Source organism: Primulina eburnea, chromosome 3 (assembly GCF_022965805.1).
Source record: "Primulina eburnea isolate SZY01 chromosome 3, ASM2296580v1, whole genome shotgun sequence".
Classification (NCBI taxonomy): domain Eukaryota; kingdom Viridiplantae; phylum Streptophyta; class Magnoliopsida; order Lamiales; family Gesneriaceae; genus Primulina; species Primulina eburnea.
Window position 1 is genome coordinate 18691729 of NC_133103.1, and position 22590 is coordinate 18714318.

General features: G+C 37.7%; 1 long non-coding RNA gene across 1 annotated transcript; it reads left to right on the plus strand.

The window, feature by feature from the left end:
* The first annotated feature begins 2218 nt into the window (after nucleotides 1–2218).
* LOC140828387 (uncharacterized) lies at nucleotides 2219–22567 on the plus strand. Its single transcript, XR_012117173.1, has 3 exons — nucleotides 2219–2344; nucleotides 2494–2601; nucleotides 21978–22567. It is a non-coding gene; the product is annotated as an uncharacterized lncRNA (long non-coding RNA).
* Nucleotides 22568–22590: the final 23 nt, after the last annotated feature.

Below are 22590 nucleotides of genomic sequence, written 5' to 3' on the forward strand. Positions count from 1 at the left end.
AATTTTCGGTCTCAGAATGGCGTGAAAAATTTACTAAAAATCTTTCACATCAAGAATATGAATGGTACCAAGTTTGGTGCAAAAATACTAAGCCATTTGGAAATGAAAATTCCTCAAAGTTTCGAAAAGTTGGAAAATTTTACGGAAATGATGATATCCCTATCTAAACGATGGATTTTGGGCTTCGTCGGTGGTGCTAGAACGATGAATAGTTCTAGATTAGGTTCTCCTCGTCGAGAGCTTTCCAACGCCTACTTTTAATGGTAAAAATTCCTCCTGGATCAAAAGTTATGGCCGTTTGAAGTTTGCGCGAAAAACACCTCAACTTCTATGCCATTTTGCGAGGTCTACTGCATTTGCTTGCTGGAATACACTGTCTACTGCAATTCTGATGCTTCTGCAATCAGTCTGCTGCTTTTCCAGCATTGTCTGCTACATTCCGAGTCTACTGACTCAGTCTCCTGCCTTCAGACCTACTGGTTTCCTTCTACTGGTTCTGGGTTCGGCTACTGGTTTCCATCTACTGGTTCTGGTTTCGTCTACTGGTTTTGGCCTACTGATTTTTTTTTTTTTTTTTTTTTCGTTTCAGTAGTCTATTACAGTAGCTTATTTTCAGTTGTCTATTTTAGTAACCTTCAGAACTTATTCTCAGAAGTCTATAAGAACTTATTATTTCTAGTTCCTCCTCCCCAGATTATGAAACCCGGTTCTGCTCTGATACCACTTCAATGTCACGCCCTGGGACGGGGGTTGGTTGACACCGGCGATGCTCTCAAATATTACATTCGAAAACAACAAGCCTCAGAAGTACAGAATCTCAAAAACCAGTCTTTTATTCATAATACGAAATCAATCAATTGTCTGTTACAACTCGAATACTGATGTTTTACAGCGGAAATGCAAAACCAAATATTACAGTATCTTAACAGATGCAGCGGAAATAAAATAAACATAAACTGAGAACAACAGTCTTCATCACCAGCCCCAGAACTGGATCTGCTCCTCTTCTTCTAACATTTCTTCAGTACTCTTTTCTGAGATGGGTTTGGTGGGTGAGTGATATGATTGTCACTCAGTAAGCGGGGGTGGGAATAACTCCCAGTTTTCGAAATCATTTTATACAGAACAGTAATACGAAAATATACAGAAATTCTTATTTTCATAACAGAAATCAGTGTTCAGTGTTCAGAAATCAGTAATCGGTATTCAGTAGTCGGAAATCAGAAGTTTATCAAATAAGCACTGAGCACATTCGTGAATTTCATGGCTAAACTGATATCAGTCCCTTATATGTTCTCTCCTCTAAGGGGTGAGGCCAGTAATCAGTAATCAGTAATCAGTAATGTTCAGAATATATATTCCTACCATTAGTTCACTAAGTTTCAGTGCTTCGAAATCAGATAACTATATTTTGCTTTAAATCAGAAATCATCAAACAGTTTTCAAGCTAATTATACATAAGCCCACTTACAGTAATTTGCTAAAAGAATTTCGGTTGAGGTCTGGAAATCTGCTTGCCTTGCTACTGGATTTTACAGCTTCGAAAATGCACTCTCTTAGCTCTAATTTCAAGTGATACTCTCAAGATTTGTGTAACCCAATTCAGAGCTTTGAGAGTGTTATTTATAGGCAATTATTCTGAATATTAGCTTCCCATTAAATGGCCATAATCTGCCATTAACCACCTTTATTCCGTGATAAATGCTTCAGTTACAACTCAATAGCTGAATCAGTAACTGTCTGCTGGAATTCGCTCTTCTGCTGCTGGATTCGGTCTGCTGGATTTTGATCTGCTGGATTCTGGTCTGCTGGAAAATGCCATCTTCTGAAAATATGAGTTGCTGCTGGAATTGTTGGCTTCTGCTGAAATTGGCCAGCTGCTGCTACTGCTGGAGTTTCAGGTTCTCACACTGTCCTTCAAAAGTCGTGGATGAGTCATTTAACATAGCTGTGAGAAATGAAAGTCCTCCAATCACACAAATGGATTATTATAGCTGGCTCGATGGTTATCAGTTGCCATCATCAGATCATAAAGCTGGATTTAACATTTCCATTAATCAAGTGGGACCTACAGCAGAGTCTGTGGGAAATAATAGCAGTACAACGGGGATATCTAACTTCTCTTTCCCTGGGAAGAAATGTTCGGCGTTGCAAGTGCAGCATGAGAACCAGAATGGCCATCAGGATTATCAGTTGTCAGAAACTTTGAAGGCTTTTGCGGAGCAGCATCAACAATTTCAGAAAGGAAGTCAACAAGCAAGGCCTCCACAGTAGTATCCAGGACGAACTCTCCCCGATGGTCGCTTCTTTGTGTGAGATGAACGTGCAAACATAGATGATAAAGGTGATTTCTTCTATTCCGTGTCAATAAATTTTCATGGTTAATTTGCTTTATTTTCCTTTTTCACTTTTACAATTATTAGATTGTTTTTGTTAATATAATGCTATTATTTAAGGAAGTCGTTGATTTTTATTAATTATGGTTGTCACCAGTTTGCCTACAACGAATGTCCGTTGCTTGGTGAAAATATTTCGTCTGTGGCCTTTGCAGATTGGCTATTGTTAAGTTCTTCTGAGAGCATGAATGGTGTTGGAAATAAAGTTTTGATAGTTTGACAAACTAAGAGTTTAAATTTAATGGAATAACTGATCAAAGGAAAATGAACTTAAAAGACTAAAATCATACAACTGATAGTTGCCCATAGCTGAAGATTAATGCGTACATTATCAATGGCAACTAAAGCCAAATGAATCTTATCTACATCGAACTGATCAGTTGGAAACTAATAATTTGAGCAGAATCTGACTGACTGATCAGTTGAGAACTGATCAGTTGAAACAATCAGTTATGAACTTTCCAGCAGAGTGTTTTTAAGTTGATCTCTTAGCTGTATAACGTCATCAGTTGAGAACGACAACCGACAAATAGTAGAACAGACTACAACTCGTAGTGGAACACCGCATTTCAGAGTCTACAGTGTACAATTGTCAGAAGAATGTTGACGTGGCAATCAACGGCTATAAAGAATCAAATTGTATGTATCGTTACCGTTGAAAGAGATGTCTATAAATAGGCGAGAAGAGCAGTTGAAAACATAACAAGCTTCTATTCATCTTTCTGTTACGCTGCTCAAGAACATTCACAAGCGCACAGTTATCAGAAATATCAGTAGCATTCAAGGCTATATTTCGAGCTTAAATAGCACAAGTCATTTGTTGTATATTCATTCAAGTTGTGCTAAGATCAGCTCACGAACTGTAAGAATATTGTATACTAAGAGTTTCAATGTTGGCAGTGTGAAGTCCAAAACTGAAATGAGTCTATACAATCTTGTATTGATCAATTCTTTTAGTGAATATTCTATCTTTGTGATAGAAGGGGTGACGTATGAGGGATTAAATCTCCGAACATCCATAAACTCTTGTGTGTCATTTTATTTCAATTACATATTTTATCTTTCAGTCAGTTTACTTCCGCAACTGTTTTCTCAGTTAAACTGATTGTTATCGACTAACAAGATTTCCAGTTTCAGTTTTTAAAAAATGACATTATATTCTTCAAAAGCTACAAAACCGAAACTGTTTATTCAACCCCCCTTCTAAACACTTATTCCAGTAGTAGTTCCAACAAGTGGTATCAGAGCGCAATTAAATCTTTCTAAGAATAATTTCATTCACTAAACTGATTACCATGGCATCTTTCAATAAAATCCCTATGTTTTCCAGAGAAGACTTCAATGATTAGAAAATCATGATGCAGGCTCACTTATCTGCACAAGATGATGACATGTGGTATGTCATCACTGAAGGTCCGATGAAAATATTGAAAGCCAACACATGCCATCACCGATGGGGCACCTCATAGAATTAAAAAGCCCAGAGATGAATGGACTGCTGAGGATAAAAGAAAAGCAAATTTGGACAACGTGGCCAAGGATATATTATACAAAACGCTGGATAAAGTCACATTCAATAAAATCAAGATGTGTAAAACCAGCAAAGAAATATGGGAAAAGTTGATCCGGTTATGCGAAGGCAATGAGCAAACAAAGGAAAACAAATTATTGGTTGCCGTTAAGAAGTTTGACAACATAAAGATGAAAGCTAGTGAATCTATGCATGACTATGATGAAAGGATCAGTGGAATCATCAATGAGTTGAATGCAAAAGGTGTATTCAAATAAAGAAGTAGCACTGAAGGTTATTAGAGGACTTCCCAAGGAGTGGGATGTGAAAACTATGGCTATGAGGGAGTCGAAGGATCTCAACAAGATAGAACTCCACGACTTGTTTGCCAATCTTAAGGCTTACGAGTTTGAATTCCATACCAGAGAAGGAGAGCCTTCTACACCATCTGCAACAACAGCTTTAACTGCAGTCAGACTGGAGCCAACTGCTTCAGCTGACAAAACTGCTGATCAATTGAGCAATGGTGCAATGTCATTGTTTATCAAGAAATTTGGAAGATTCATGAGAAGGAATCAAGGAAGCTTTCAGAAGCAATTTCAGAAGAACCAGACTAAAGAAGAACCCTATGTGTGCTACAACAATGGTAAACCTGGTCACTTCATAGCTGACTGTTCTAAACCAAAGAAAGACAGTCGAGGGCCAACTGATAAAGGGAAGAAGTCCTATGATAACAGAAGAAGGACTAAGGATGAAAGGAAATCATCCAGAAAGAAGCATGAAGTGCTCTTAGGCGAAGTGAGCAAATCCAAATGGGCTGAAACTAATAGTGATGAATCAAAACCAGATAGCTCAAGCAGCTCAACTGAAGATGAAGAAGAAGTAAAATTTCTAATGACAGATGATGTCCAACTAAAATCAGCTAGCGAATAGGTATTTGATTTTAGCTCAACTTATTTTACACGAGAGGCACTCATTACCACCCTGCACGACATGGTAAGTGAGTATTAAAAAACTTTCTCGCTCATTCGAGAAAGTCAAAGCTGAGTGAAATGATCCCAAAGAAAATAAAACTGAAACTGGAGAATCAGTTGAAGTGTTGAATTTAAAAGGGGAGATCGCAAAGCAGAAAGCTGAACTGAATGAGAATCAAGTCGTAAGTAATTTTAAAACAGTCTGAAAGGAATACAAACTTGGAACAAGTCGTCAGTAATTTTAAATGAATGAGAATCGAAATTTCAAAACAATCTGAACGGATACAAACTTGGAACAAGTCGTCAGTAATTTTAACTGAAATGCAGAATGCTCAAAATTCAATTGATGATAAAACTGGTTTGAGATTTAAAAATCAAGTTGATTATTCTGCAAATGATGCTCAACCAAAGTTGAATAAAGGCAAAGGAAAATATATTACTTTTGTAAAATCAACTATGGAAAATGAATTTTCAGAGCTAAGTAAACCGGCTGTTCAAAAGATCGAAAGTAAGAACAAAAGGCAAAAGGTATGGTATTGGATATGGCTATGAGAGTTCAACTGGATCAGGTAACTGGTCAGTTAAACGATTCAGTTACAAAAGACAGTACTCTAGGAATGGCTATTACAATTACTAGAACCAAAAGCCAGTTCAGAAACGATATCAAATGAACAGTAAGTTGAAAAAGGACAAAAATCATATTGTCTCTTCCTCATTTCACACACCCAACAACCAAAAGCCTGGAAAAGTTATCTGGAACACTGCAATTGGAAGGTCAATTAGACTGATCTAAGTCTGGGTTCCTAAAGGACTAATCAGTTTAGGACCCAAATAAATAAAGGTACCAAAATTATATTTTGTGTGTGATTGCAGGAAGCAGGTATAATCAAAGAATCCACGTGGTATCTAGACAGTGGATGTTCAAGACATATGACAGGATATGCAAAGATGTTATCCAAACTGATTAAATACAATGGACCTATCATCAGTTTTGGGGACAACTCCAAATGTAAAACTGTGGGTAAGGGTAAGCTTATCCATGGTAACTTTACAATTAAAGATGTATTGCTAGTTGAGAATTTGAAGTATAACTTGATAAGAATCAGTCAGTTATGCGACAATAATTTCTCATCACAATTTGATAAACACACTTGTTCAGTTAGAAACTCAACTGATGAAGTCATTCTAACTGGCAATCGATGTGAAAATACATACAAAGTTAGCTGGACTTAGCATTCTTATACACCAGTTTGTTTCATAGCTTCTAAATCTTCTAAAAACTGGTTATGTCATAAGAGATTGAACCACTTAAACTTTAAATCTATTGCCTATATGAGTAACAAAAATCTTGTAACAGGCTTGCCCAAAATAGATTTTTCAAAAGAGAAAATTTGTTTAGCATGTCAGTTTGGTAAACAAGTAAGATCCTCATTTAAAAACAGAGGTTGTAAATCATCTTCCCGATGCTTAGAACTGCTGCATATGGATCTTTTTGGTCCAATACCAGTAATGAGTTTAGGGAGAATGAAATACACTCTGGTGATTGTGGATGATTTTTCAAGATTTACTTGGGTCATATTTCTAAAATCTAAAGACCAAACTGCTGCACAACTGATCAAGCTTTTCAAAAGATTATCAATGAAAAATCAGTTGAGATTGATCGAATCAGGTCTGATCGAGGGATTGAATTTATCAATCAAACTATTCAAATTTTTTAGAAAATACTGGAATTAAGCATGAGCTCTCAGCAGCAAGAATTCCTCAGCAAAATGGTGTAGCTGAGAGTGTAGCTGAGAGAAGAAACCAGACCCTAAAAGAAGCTGCTAGAACAATGTTTGCTGATTCTGGTATTTCTCAAAAGTTTTGGGCAGAAGCAGTAAACACTGCATGTTATACTCAGAACAGATCAATGATTAATAAAAATCATTTGAAAACACCATACGAGATCTGGCATGGACAAAAAAGTGTGGTTTCTTACTTCAAAATATTCGACTGCAGATGTTTTATTCTTGACAATGGCAAAAATCATTTAAAAGCATTTGATGCTAAATCTGCAGAGGGAATATTTCTGGGATATTCTTCAGTCAGCAAAGCTTATAGAGTTTTTACCAAGAGCACACTAAATATTGAAGAGTCTATACATGTTGTTTTTGATGAAACTGTACTAACTGATAAGCCAACTTATCCAATTGAGCTAGTTGAACGATTTACAGATATCAGTTTGGAGGATGATCATGAAGAATAAAATCATATCAATCGAAACATCTTTCAAACACCTTGTTACGCCTTAAACGCATACAAATCTCGAGGATGAGATTAATGTTTTTAATGCTGTAACATATCCCAAAGTTTTTGTTTTGATGATACCAAAACTTGGATTAAAAATGTACTAATGTTTTATATTGAGGCATGCAGGAAATTAAGAACAGGTTACGTTCGGAAGATCCGACATTCGGTTCGGACGGTCCGAAATTGTGCAATTCAGAAGCAAAATAGAAGCTGTTCGGAAGCTGCGAGGAGAGCGTTCGGACGTTTCGAAGACGTGATCGGACGTTCCGAACACAAGCAATCAAATCACTTCAATGCGGAGACAAATTGATATGACTGATTGATCGAGTAAGATTTCGGACGCTACGAAGGACATTTCGGACGCTACGAAGTGTTGAAGATTTCAAATCTCTGGAAACGCGGGAATGTTCGGACGGTACGAACTTGAGTTCGGACCTTCCGAAGCTGTTCACACACTGTCTGAAAGAACTGTTCGGAAGATACGAAGTTTGATCGGTCCCTCCGAAGCGCATGTTCGGACCCTACGAAGTCAAGAACGGACGATCTGAAGTCATCCCAAAATTACGGAAATTGATTTCAATCACATCGGACGTTCCGAAGCATAAACAGAAGATCCGAACCTTGGCGTCCAAGACTAGTATAAATAGGCCTTTGAGGATGCATTCTAAATCATCCCACTCCACTCTCTTGTCTCTTACAAAGCTTTCTACTATCTCTTGTGTGCGTTGATTAAAAGAGTTGTAATATCAAAAGAGTTGTAGAAAAAGAGTGAAAGTAATACTCTCGAGTGGGTTGTAAAGTTCGTGGCTATCCTTGGAGCCCTCAAGGCCAAGTAGACGCATCGAGGCGTGGTTGTAAAAGCTAGCTTGGAGCTCCTAAAGCCAAGTCGATATAGTGATACCTCGATCCTCATCGAGAAGGGGAGACGTAGACGATTCTTCGTCGAACTTCCATAAACATCTCTATCCCTCTTTACTTTACGCATTTACTTTACTACGCATTTATTTTACGCACTTACTTTACGCATTCATTTTATTTGTGATTGTCCCTCAAGTCTTCCGCTTGCAATTTTTGCAAACTCGTTTTAAAAACGCTAAAGGGCCTAAAAGAACCTATTCACCCCCCCTTTAGGTTCTTCAAGTGGTATCAGAGCAAGGTTTTTCAAAATCTTTTAAAATGGCCAATCTAGCAAGCGAGTATGCCCAAGGACAATCCACAAATCGTCCCCCTCTTTTCAATGGTACAAATTACGGATATTGGAAAAATAGAATATCTCTATACATCCAATCCGTCGATTACGACCTTTGGAAAATAACGGTGAAAGGTCCCTATATCCCCATGAAAACGGTGGATAATAAGGAAATTCCTAAGGGAATGGATGACTTCACCAAGGACGATATGAAACTTATCTCTCAAAATGCTAAAGCTATGAATATTCTTCATTGTTCTCTAGATATGAATGAATACAACCGAATCTCGGCTTGCACCTCCGCCAAAGAGATTTGGGACAAATTGGAGATTTGCCACGAGGGAACCAATCAAGTCAAAGAAACGAAGATAGACCTTCTCCAACTCAAGTACGAGACCTTTGAGATGGAACCCAAGGAGGATATCGACACCATGTTCCGGCGGCTCACCCAAATCATCAATGAGCTTGCCCAACTTGGTGAGAACTACCCAACTAAACAAGTGTGGAGGAGAGCCCTTCGAGCATTACCGGCGGAATGGGATGCAAAGCGCACGGCTATCATTGAATCCAACAAGGGAGATGCGGCATCCTACGACCTTGATCAACTTCATGGGACCCTAAAGACCCATGAACTTGAAGTATCTACCCGGAAGGAGACAAAGAAAGATGACGACAAAGTAAAGGCGAAAGGGATCGCCTTGACCAGTCAACTTGAAGATAGCGACGATGAAGAAATGGCACTCCTCACTAGAAAGTTCAAAAGATTCATGCGGAGTTCCAACTTCAACAAGAAAGACAAAAAGTTTGAGAAGGAAGTGACCTGCTACAACTGTCAACAAAAGGGTCACTATGCAAACGAGTGTCCCTCCAAGAAGAAGGCCGGCAAAGACAAGAAAAAGGCCCTTCTAGCCACGTGGAGCGACAGCGACAACGAAGAGGAGTCTACCCTATGCTTCATGGCGAAGGAAGATCATCTGACCGACTCGGATGACGACGAGGTACCCTCTTACGATGAATTACTCTCCGCTTACACTAGTATGTACAATAAGGCTAAGTCACTTAGAAATGAGAATAAACAACTTAAAACTGAACTAGAAGCTAGGATGCATGACAACACTAAGCTCAAGACAAACCTAAGAGACTTAGAGAAAGCCTTCAACAAGTTCAATGTGAGTAGCGGTAAACTAGAAAACCTCTTGAGCATGCAAAGGTGTAACTTCGACAAAGGAGGTCTAGGATATGAAAAGAAATCAGTCAACTTCGCTAGTCTTATCGCAAAGGCAAAACCAAAAACACCACCAACATGCACTTACTGTTGTAAGATAGGCCACATAAGACCTAAATGCAAGGAACTTAGACACCAACACAACAAGAATAGTTATTGGAAATGGATCCCCAAATCCCCAACTACTACTAACCCCAAAGGACCCAAAGAAACGGGTACCAACTATCAAACTGTATCTCAACCTTGTAGGGACAAAGGGGAGACAAGTCATCGAGCACTTGGTATCTTGACAGTGGATGCTCTCGACACATGACGGGAGAAAAGAAGTTGCTACAATCCATTCGACCAAAAGAAAAGGGATCGGTGACCTTCGGAGACAACAGCAAAGGGATCATAGAAGGCATCGGCTCAATAGGTATATCTAACTCTACTATTATTGATGATGTACTTCTTGTGAAAGGGCTTAAACATAACCTCCTAAGCATTAGTCAATTGTGCGATAGGGGTTATGAAGTCAAATTCACACCACACGATTGCACTGTATCACTCACAACTGACAAAACCATTAGTTTCAAAGGTTATAGAAGTGAAAATGTTTACAAGGTCGATTTAAAGATTTCATCTTTTTCAAAAATAAAAAGCCTTGTAACATTAAATGTTGATGACAACATTCTTTGGCATAGACGACTTGGTCATGTTGGGATGAGCACCATAGAAAAACTTTTAAAACTTGACCTAGTTTCCGGAATGCCAAAGCTGAATTTAAAATTAGATTCTTTTTGTGATGCTTGTCAACTTGGTAAACACACAAAGGAATCTTTCAAAAATAAAAATTTTGTATCCACTTCTATGCCCCTTGAATTACTTCACCTAGATTTATGTGGTCCCTCGAGGACAACTAGTCTAGGAGGAAAATCTTATGCTTTTGTCATTGTAGATGATTTTTCACGTTTTACTTGGACATTGTTTTTAGCCCACAAAAATGATGCCTTTGATCATTTCAAAATTTTTGTCAAAAAGGTTGAAAATGAGAAAAATCTTTTGATCAAACAAATCCGTAGTGACCACGGAACGGAATTTCAAAATGAAAATTTTTCAATTTTTTGTCAAAGCAAAGGCATTGGTCACAACTTTTCTTGTCCTAGAACTCCTCAACAAAACGGTGTCGTTGAGAGGAAGAATAGGACCCTAGTAGAGATTGCAAGGACCATGCTATGTGAGCATTCTCTACCAAAATATTTTTGGGCTGAAGCAATGAGTTCTGCTTGTTACATCATCAATCGCGTATCAATAAGGCCAATTCTCAAGAAAACTCCATACGAACTATGGAGAGGGAGAAAGCCTAACATTTCTTACTTCCGCGCTTTTGGATCAAAATGCTTCATCCACAACAATGGTAAGGACAACCTGGGTAAGTTCGATGCTAAATCGGACAAAGGTATCTTTCTTGGTTACTCTACTTCTAGCAAAGCATATAGAGTCTTTAATAAACGTACTTTACTAGTTGAAGAATCTATTCATGTCATATTTGATGAAACTAACCCTTGCTTGCCTAGAACTGTTGTTTCTGATGATGATGATATAGATATCCTTGGCGAAAAGTTGGAGTCCACAAGCCTAGATGATGTTCCTAAAGATCAAGAGGACGCACCTCTTCCGAAGGAGTGGACTACACACAAGGATCATCCCATGGACCTCATCATTGGTAGCCCATCGAAGGGAGTATCTACTCGCTCTTCTAATATGTGCAATTATCTTGCTTTTCTTTCTCACATAGAGCCTAAGAACATAGAAGAAGCTTTACTTGATGATTCTTGGATTATTGCTATGCAAGATGAACTAAATGAATTTAGAAGGAATAAAGTTTGGAATCTTGTACCTAGACCCACTGATAGACCTGTCATAGGAACTAAATGGGTATTTAGGAACAAGTTAGATGAGCATGGTACAATCACTAGAAATAAAGCTAGGCTAGTAGCTAAAGGATATAGTCAAGAAGAGGGAATTGATTATGATGAGACTTATGCCCCTGTCGCTAGACTAGAATCCATTCGCATGCTACTTTCTTTTGCTTGCTCTAGAGACTTTAAATTGTTTCAAATGGATGTTAAAAGTGCTTTTCTTAATGGTGATTTGAAAGAAGAAGTGTATGTTGAGCAACCTATTGGTTTTGAAGATGTGCACTTATCTGATTATGTGTATAAACTTGATAAGGCTTTGTATGGTTTGAAACAAGCTCCTAGAGCTTGGTATGAGAAATTATCTACCTTTTTGCTGTCTAATGGTTTTTGTAGGGGTAAAGTTGATATTACCTTATTTACCTTGACTAAAAATAATGATTTGCTGATAGTACAAATATATGTAGATGATATTATTTTTGGTGCTACTAATGAACACTTGTGTAGAGATTTTTCTAAGCTTATGCAGGATCACTTTGAGATGAGCATGATGGGCGAACTCAACTACTTCCTTGGTCTCCAAATCAAGCAATGCAAGGATGGTTTCTTTGTCAACCAAGGGAAGTATATCAAGGATATGCTAAAAAAGTTTGGGATGGAATCTTCCAAAGCCTCATCCACACCTATGAGCACGACAGTCAGACTCGACAAAGATGAGGGAGGTAAACCTGTTGACCAAAAGTTATTTCGTAGCATGATTGGCTCCCTACTCTATGCGACTGCTAGTAGACCTGACATTATGTTTAGTGTTTGCTTGTGTGCACGATTTCAATCATGTCCAAAGGAATCACACTTATTCGCCTTAAAACGCATTTTCAAATATCTTTCAAATACTCCAAATCTCGGATTATGGTATTCTAAGAACTCATTTTTCGATTTAAAAGCTTACTGTGATGCCGACTTTGGAGGATATAAGGTGGATAGAAAGAGCACTAGTGGAACTTGTTTCTTTTTGGGAAATTGCTTGGTGTCATGGTTTTCTAAAAAGCAAAACTGTGTTGCACTTTCAACGACCGAGGCCGAGTATATGGCTGCCGGTAGTTGTTGTGCACAAATTCTTTGGATGAAGTATCAATTACTCGACTATGGTGTTACTTTTTCAAAAATTCCAATCTTTTGTGATAATACAAGCACCATATGTCTAACAAAGAATCCAGTTCAACATTCTCGTACTAAACATATTGACATTCGACATCATTTCATTCGTGATCACATTGAGCAAAATGATGTTGAACTTCACTATGTTGACACCAAGAATCAAATTGCTGATATTTTTACAAAACCACTAGATGAATCTACTTTTATTCGTTTGCGTGGTGAACTTGGCATGATTGAGTTGTAAACACTAGTCGAATACTCTCGTACATATTTGTTAAATTGAGGGGGAGTATTATTAATGTGAGCATTATAATGTCGGATAATACAAATTAATTGTATTTATCCATAATTATGGCTCAACATTCATTTATGTGCTAAATATTTTAAAATTTAGGTGTTCCTCATCTTGGCTACTTCGGAATCCACCGAACGTGTTCGGATCGTCCGAACCGAGCCATAGAGAGTCGCGGGATGCGGATTCTTAGATTATGTTTTTGTTATTTTTGTTTATTTTATCTTTATGCATCATTGTATAAAAGACTTGCATTTATTAGTGGATATTTTACCTGTTTATTTGTCTCTCTTTATGCTTATGTCTTTTTGCTTATCACAAAAAGGGGGAGAATTTATTTGGTTAAAATTGCTGTTAATTGGTTATTAAATAAATTCGCCTTAATTCAACCTCTTAGACTTGTTATTTGATTAAGGGGGAGTTATTTAATAACCATTTCGATTATGTTGATTATTGTTATCTCATTTTTTAACCAAGTTTTGTGATCATCAAAAAGGGGGAGATTGTTACGCCTTAAACGCATACAAATCTCGAGGATGAGATTAATGTTTTTAATGCTGTAACATATCCCAAAGTTTTTGTTTTGATGATACCAAAACTTGGATTAAAAATGTACTAATGTTTTATATTGAGGCATGCAGGAAATTAAGAACAGGTTACGTTCGGAAGATCCGACATTCGGTTCGGACGGTCCGAAATTGTGCAATTCAGAAGCAAAATAGAAGCTGTTCGGAAGCTGCGAGGAGAGCGTTCGGACGTTCCGAAGACGTGATCGGACGTTCCGAACACAAGCAATCAAATCACTTCAATGCGGAGACAAATTGATATGACTGATTGATCGAGTAAGATTTCGGACGCTATGAAGGACATTTCGGACGCTACGAAGTGTTGAAGATTTCAAATCTCTGGAAACGCGGGAATGTTCGGACGGTACGAACTTGAGTTCGGACCTTCCGAAGCTGTTCACACACTGTCTGAAAGAACTGTTCGGAAGATACGAAGTTTGATCGGTCCCTCCGAAGCGCATGTTCGGACCCTACGAAGTCAAGAACGGACGATCTGAAGTCATCCCAAAATTACGGAAATTGATTTCAATCACATCGGACGTTCCGAAGCATAAACAGAAGATCCGAACCTTGGCGTCCAAGACTAGTATAAATAGGCCTTTGAGGATGCATTCTAAATCATCCCACTCCACTCTCTTGTCTCTTACAAAGCTTTCTACTATCTCTTGTGTGCGTTGATTAAAAGAGTTGTAATATCAAAAGAGTTGTAGAAAAAGAGTGAAAGTAATACTCTCGAGTGGGTTGTAAAGTTCGTGGCTATCCTTGGAGCCCTCAAGGCCAAGTAGACGCATCGAGGCGTGGTTGTAAAAGCTAGCTTGGAGCTCCTAAAGCCAAGTCGATATAGTGATACCTCGATCCTCATCGAGAAGGGGAGACGTAGACGATTCTTCGTCGAACTTCCATAAACATCTCTATCCCTCTTTACTTTACGCATTTACTTTACTACGCATTTATTTTACGCACTTACTTTACGCATTCATTTTATTTGTGATTGTCCCTCAAGTCTTCCGCTTGCAATTTTTGCAAACTCGTTTTAAAAACGCTAAAGGGCCTAAAAGAACCTATTCACCCCCCCCTTTAGGTTCTTCACACCTGAACCTGAAATTGTGGATCAATCAGTTGAACAGGAAGTCGTTCCTGAAAGTCAGGTTGTAGAGCAAACAAATGATATTCAGTTACCAACTGAAACAACTTCAACTGAAACTGAAACAGTTCAATTGCCTTCTACAACTGAAACTGTTCTGTTGCCAACAGAAGCAATTGCTGATACAACAAATGCTGAACTCAGATGGAAGAAATCTCACCCACCAGATTTGGTAATAGGTAATCCATCTGACCCAATAAGGACAAGGAATCAAATGCTTAACTTGTTCATTCATTCCGCTTTTGTATCGCAATTTGAACCAAAGAAAACTGATGAAGCTCTTGCTGATCCTAACTGGATAAATGCAATGCAAGAAGATCTAAATCAGTTTACCCATAACAAAGTCTGGGATTTAGTTCCAAGACCAGTTTGCGAACTATTATAGGTACGAAGTGGGTATTCAGGAATAAACTGAATGAAGATGGTTCAGTTGCACGCAACAAGGCAAGACTTGTAGCACAAGGGTATAGGCAGGAAGAAGGAATTGACTACGATGAAACATATGCACCAATTGCTAAACTGGAAGCAATAAGAATATTCCTCGCCTCTGCATCCTACAAGAACTTTAAAGTCTATCAAATGGATGTGAAGAGTGCCTTTCTGAATGGTCAGTTGCAAGAAAAAGTCTACGTTGAACAACCTCCAGGTTTTATTAATCACTCATTTCCTGATCATGTTTATCATTTGAACAAAGCATTGTATGGTCTTAAACAAGCTCCAAGAGCTTGGTATGAAACTCTTTCAAAATTCCTAACTGATCACGACTTTACTGTGGGATCAGTTGACAAGACTTTGTTCAAAATTTCCAAAGATTATCATATTTTACTTGTGCAAATTTATGCTGATGATATTATTTTTGGGTCAACTAACCCCAAATTATGCAAGAAGTTTGCTAAGTTGATGCAGGAAAAATTCGAGATGAGTATGATGGGTGAACTGACATTTTTTCTCGGTCTGCAAGTAAAGCAACTGGAAACTGGTACTTTCATCAGTCAAACCAAATACACTAAGGAATTGCTCAAGAAATTTGGTATGGAAACATGCTCGGCTGCAAGTATACACATGAGTTCATCAGTGAAACTAGACAATGATCAAGGGGGAATATCAGTTGAGGCGACACTATACATAGGTTGAATAGGTTCATTATTGTACCTAACTGCTAGTCGTCCTCATTACTCTAAAGACTCCTCCTTCAATTTAGTTGGATATTCAGATGCAGATTATGCAGGATTTAAGCTAGATCGTAAAAGCACCAGTGGATCATATCGGTTTCTTGGAGATAGATTGATCTCTTGGTTCATCAAGAAGCAAACATCCATAGAAACTTCCACAACTGAAACAGAATACGTTGCTGCTGGAAGCTACTATGTTCAACTGCTATGGGTTCAGCAACAACTGAAAGATTATGGAGTTGAGACGCTAAAGAATCTCCCATATTCTGTGATAATACAAGCACAATTGCGATTACATATAATCCAGTTCTTGACTCAAGGACCGAGCACATTGATGTCAGGCATCACTTCGTCAGAGATCATGTTTTGAAGAAAGCTATCAGACTGGAATATGTGTCAACTGAACAACAAGCTGCAGATATCTTCACCTAACCATTATCAGAGACTAAGTTTTCTCACTTTTCTAATATACTTGATGTAATTTATTTATCTTAATCAGTCTTATGGTTGTTTTCATCAGTTGATTAATTATTCAGTGTGCTATCTTTCATTAAAATATTTATCAATTGGTTTCATTTAAGTGTCTCATCAGAATATTCATTAGATGTTGATCAACTGATACCAGTTAGTCTTTTATCAGTTACATTATTCAGTTCTTTAACCGTTTCTCAACTGATGTCAGTTAGTTTTTTATCTTTTGCCGTATTCAGTTTGTTATATATTTACCAACTGATATTGGTTTGTTTGCAGAAAGTAAAGAGACAACAATAAAATAGATAAACATTTCATTTATAATAAATTGAGCATACAAGTTTAACTTCTTTTTTAACAGCAGACCTCCATGAGGTCAACCAACCAGATATGGCCATCGTGGAAGTCTTCAGAAAGCTCTCTGAAATCGCGATGCGTTTCAGAGTCCATTTCTCTTTCTTCAGCATTAGTAGGTAGACACCTTCATCGGTGAAGATATCCACCTCATCATCAACGCGCCGGCGCTGACGATATTTCTTCAGTAGTGCCACCTGTTTGGAGGTGGCACCTGCTACTCCCTGCAAACTGAGCTGGAGATCTTGGAGTTTTTGCCAAAAGCGGAGAACTTTGTGGAAGACTTCATCTTCCATAGCAATCCTTCTTGTTTCGAAGCCGATTCATTGAACTCTTCAACCAAGTCAAGAACCTTTGAACTACTAGGACCTGTCATTATATCTAGGGATATATTTTTGCTAATGTAAACTAACTTTGTTGCTCTTATTTATAAGCGCAGGTTCAAGTCATCTGAAGAGACGTAATCATTAGCCTCGGCGCTTCATCTTCTGAAGCACAAGATTTATTACATTGTTTCTATCATTTTAAAATCTTCGTCCTTTTAATGCATTTATTTAGGGGGAATATCGATTTTAAGAAGTTAACTGAGAAGACAATAGTTAGTGAATTTTCATTTGAAAGGATTCAGTTTCACAACTGATCGTTCAGTTGATAATTTATCTAATCTTCTCATGTAAGTTAACTAATTAATTGTATTTTATTCCAAATCAAATGTTGTGACTGCTTATATTAGCATTAAAGTTGTCTTTCAATGACTAGTACTTTGAAACGTGGACTCATGTAAACCATCAAATTGTTACACATGATTTTACCACACGAACACACATTTTCAATAGTTAGTGAATTTTCATTTGAAAGAATTCAGTTTCACAACTGATCGGTCAGTTGATAATTTATCTAATCTTCTCATGTAAGTTAACTAATTAATCGTATTTTATTCCAAATCAAATGTTGTGACTGCTTATATTAGCATTAAAGCTATCTTTCAATGACTAGTACTTTGAAACGTGGACTCATGTAAACCATCAATTTGTTACACATGATTTTACCACACGAACACACATTTTCAAATCATTTTTTTCTGGACTGGCACGTGTCCAAAAATTTGAAAAGTCACCAACATATATCATCTTCCTCGCTTCAATTCAGTTCTTCTTTACAAGCACTTTCAGCATTTCCCGAGCAAAAATCTACCCACAACAGATCTTCTTTCTCGCAGATTTTAGCAATCAAATGGCAAACCAGATCCAACTCACCTCTTGAATGCAATGGCGATTGACTTTGACTCTATCTTCACTATGGAAGAGGAGGAAATCAAGAATATCTTTCTGAAATTGGAAGAAGCGGGTCTGAAGCAGTTTTTGGGATTATCTTCCCAGGAAATCTATGTGAAAAAAATCCAAGAACTCTACGCCACTGGCTATGTTACTCAAGAAGGACATATTGCATCGACCGTAAGTGGCCAATTACTGATTATTGAGGAAGAATTTTTATGTAATCTCTTTCATCAATCTTTCTGAGATAAAGACATATGATATTGAGGTAATGCAAACTACCCTTTCTGTTACTGGTCAGAAGATCAAAGTTTCTGATCCTAAGAAGGAACTGAAACTAGAAGTACAACTACTGGCTGATATTGTAGCCAAGGCAGGATCATTTGCTGCCCTCACTCTCGAAAAATTTCAAGCCATGACTGCTATAATGACTGGAAGGAAGATGAACTGGAGAAACATCATCTTCAATATTCTGAGGAACATGTTTTAAACTGCCAAACAGTCAAAAGGCTTTGCGGTGCAGCTCAGCCATGTGCTAAAAGTTAAAGGTTTGATGACTGATGATTCTGAGAAGTCATCGAAGATAAAAATTTTCAATGCCAAGTCTGTCTAACCGCCCAAATAGAAACTGGACATGTCACCTGAGCAGTTCATTAAGGTGAAGAAGGAAATTGGGACAGGAGCAGCTCCCAAATCAGTCAAGAAGGTTCGAAAGGAGATTAAAAAGAAAACAAATCAAGCGTAAGCTGATTGTCAGCGAAACCGAATCTGTGAAAACTCCTTCACCCAAAGTTGTGAAGAAACCACGTACTTTAAAAGCCAAGCCTACTACTGTTGTTGGGACAATCCCAACCGATAGATTGAAGCTGTCTGGAGCTGAACAGCCTATCAAGGCTGTCCCACTACAAGCAATCCCAACTGAACCCTCAACTGAGGATCAGTTGCCTTTATCCTCAGTTCTACCAAAGAAGAAGGTCACCAAATCTAGTGATAAAAAGAAACTTGCTGGAGTTAAGGCGCCTTTAATCACTATTTCTGGCTATACTCCTTTACCGTTTGCCAGACCAAAGGGGATAGTGATCCGAAAACAACTAGATGAAACCACTTCAGGGTTGAGTCTTACTCATGCCTTAACTGATCCCAAGGGCAAAGGGAAATTGCATGAAGAGCCCAGGAAAACAAATGCTGTTAAAACACATATAGATCTTATTTGGCAAGAGATCAATGATTTTGCAGAAGACAAGCTCAAGGCTTATGAACAATGGGTAAAATTCAGAACAGAAGTTTTTGCTAAGCAACTTCAGAAGAAATCCACTTTGAAAAGATTTGTTGACTTGGACAATCTCGTTCAGAAGGTAGCTAAGGCCCCTACAATCGTCCAAGCTTTGGAACGTAAGCATTATTTCTTCTACCAACTGAGAGTGAAGAGACTTCAGGAGATAGTTACTCAGTTGCGATTAAATTATGATCCAACTAGCCCGACTGCTTTCAATGACAAAGCCGTGTATGATCAGTTGGACTCTGATCTGATTACATTACAATGAAGATCAAGGACTGGGAAACAGGTTAAGAACTGATCATCCCAGCTGCCTCTCAAGATGTAACAGAGGAGGCAACTGAACCATCAGTTCAAGAACTTTCAAAAGAACCAGCTGCTGCTCCTTCTACATTAGTTGCTCCTTCATCCTCATCTTTAGAACCTCTATCTTCTAATGTTGATCCACCGCATTATTCTGAAGCTGATTTATATTTGGCAAATCTAGATGAAGTAATCAAATCAGTGACCTCAGATATTCAGCTGGACTCTACTAGATCAGTTGAAGATGCAACTGAGAAAGCTGATCAAGCTATCATTTCTGAAGAACCAGCTGAAGAAATCTTGTTTGAACAACCTACAGAGTCAGTTTAGTCAGAATTTGTGACTGAACAAGCAATTTACTAGCATATTGGAAGATCAATCGGCCAAAATAGCCATGAGCGGCTACGATATTATAAGTTTCTTCATCCTGGCCGAATCTGTAACCTTCAAACACGTTCAACAAAAAAAATCTTTTTTTCCGATTCGGTTTTCCCAAACCAAACATGAATCTTTCGATTCATTTGGCTCTGTACAACCAGTCATTCAAACAACTGAAGAGGATCAACTGCATTCAGTTCCGACTGAACTGCCAATTGAAGATCCAGTTGTTGAACCAACTTTAGAATCAGTTATTGAGCCAATAAAAGAACCTTCTAATTCTTCTGCTCCTCTATATGTCTCTTCTCCTCCTCAGGTACCTACAACTGAAGAAGTTTCAGAAATAGCTGTGCATGAAACAGAACAAACTGACGGCGCTATGGTTGTGTTTGCTTCACAAGAAAGGGAACAGATTCCAGAAACTTCCGGAGCCATGTCTCCCAGAATTTCAGACTCTGATGCTCTATTTGAAGAACTCCAAAACGTTCCATCAAATCTCGTCAGTATGATGAATGTTATTTCTGCTATTCAATCCACTCAGCTGGCACATACCCTGAAGCTAAATTCAAACTATGAATTTACAACAGAGAGACTGGGTCAGCTTAACAGAAGTGTGACTGATCTCTTTCTACAGATGAAAATATCAAGAAAGACAGGTTTTCGACTGAATCTCACTTCCAAACTCAAGCACTTGTCGGCAAGCGATTTGAACTTCTTGAAGAAAAAGTCAATAAAAGGATAGATCTGCTACAAAATATTATGTTGAATGTCGTATCAGATATTGCAGCAGATGTCCGCATTTTAACAAGAAAAATGGATGTGATTGACAAAAAGGGAGAAGTTATGAAAGAAACAGAAGAAGAAAAAGGGAAGAAGAAGAAATGAAGATCAACTGATTTCAGTTCAATTGTTGAAGATTCTTTATTCTTTATTCTTTGTACGAATCTGTACATTAGAAGAGTTATTTTATCTACAATAAAATCAGAGTTCTATCTTAAGTTCTGCTGATCAGTTCATACATTACAAGTTTTGTCAAACACCAAAAAGGGGGAAATTGTTGGAAACTAAGTTTTGGTAGTTTGACAAACTAAGAGTTTAAACTTGTTGGAATAATTGATCAAAGGAAAATGAGCTTAACTTACTAAAATCATACAACTGATAGTTGCCCATAGCTGAAGATTAATGCGTACATTATCAATGGAAACTAAAGCCAGCTGAATCTTATCTACGTCGAACTGATCAGTTGGAAACTAATCAGTTGAGCAGAATGTAACTAACTAATCAATCGGGAACCGATTAGTTGAAACAATCAGTTATGAGCTTTCCAGCAGAGTGTTTTTCAACTGTACACGTCATCAGATGAGAACGACAACCGACAAATAGTAGAACAGACTACAACTCGTAGTGGAACACCGCATTTCAGAGTCTACAGTGTACAATTGTCAGAAGAATGTTGACGTGGCAATCAACGGCTATAAAGAATCAAATTGTATGTATTGTTACCGTTGAAAGAGATGTCTATAAATAGGCGAGAAGAGCAGTTGAAAACATAACAAGCTTCTATTCATCTTTCTGTTACGCTGCTCAAGAACATTCACAAGCTCACAGTTATCAGAAATATCAGTAGCATTCAAGGCTATATTTCGAGCTTAAATAGCACAAGTCATTTGTTGTATATTCATTCAAGTTGTGCTAAGATCAGCTCACGAACTGAAAGAATATTGTATACTAAGAGTTTCAGTGTGGACAGTGTTAAGTCCAAAACTGAAGTGAGTCTATACAATCTTGTATTGATCAAATTCTTTTAGTGAATATGCTATCTTTGTGATAGAAGGGGTGACGTAGGAGGGATTAAATCTCCGAACATCCATAAACTCTTGTGTCTCATTTTATTTCAGTTACATATTTTATCTTTCAGTCATTTTACTTCCGTAACTGTTTTCTCAGTTAAACTGATTGTTATCGATGACAAGATTTTCTGTTTCATTTTCTTACAAAACTGACACTATATTCTTCAAAAGCTACAAAATCAAAAGTGTTTATTCAAACCCCCTTCTAAACACTTATTCCAGTAATAAACCGATCCAACAAATGGTCTTAGAGTCTAGCAGGCACCTGCTATTGAACAGGTTTTTCTGCTTATTTATGTATGAGTGCGTCTGTCTGTCCATCTCTCTTATTGCATGTCATTGGCATATGTGCTTTCAATAATTGATGATATTTTGGGCAATTATTTTAATAAATATTATTGTGGAAGTAATTCATTGATGAACAGAACACTATATCTCCTGTCTCTGGAGAGTTCTACTATGGTTCTTTGAATATCTAGAGAAGGAAACCAGTTGGTTGGAGTAGACATGGAGACTTTCACTTTGAATTCATCTTATGCGCCGTTGAAAATATGAACATGTATCTAAAGATCATTGCATTGATGCAAGGATCAAATTGAAATTTATGTATAAACATATATAAAGCTGCTAGTTGTTGAGGAAATACTCGGGAACCTGCACGGATGTAGTTTATACGCTTGTTACTTCTGTTGGCTCAATTATATTTTGTTTATTTTGTCTTTAGTTGCTCTTTAAACTAAACCATATTCCTTTTGATTTTTAGATCATGCATTCTTTTTCAAGTTTTACATACATTTATGGTTCTCTTAAAATGTATCTTTTTCGGTGCATATGCAGCTTGTAGCCACTTTCCAACTTCTGTGTAAAACGG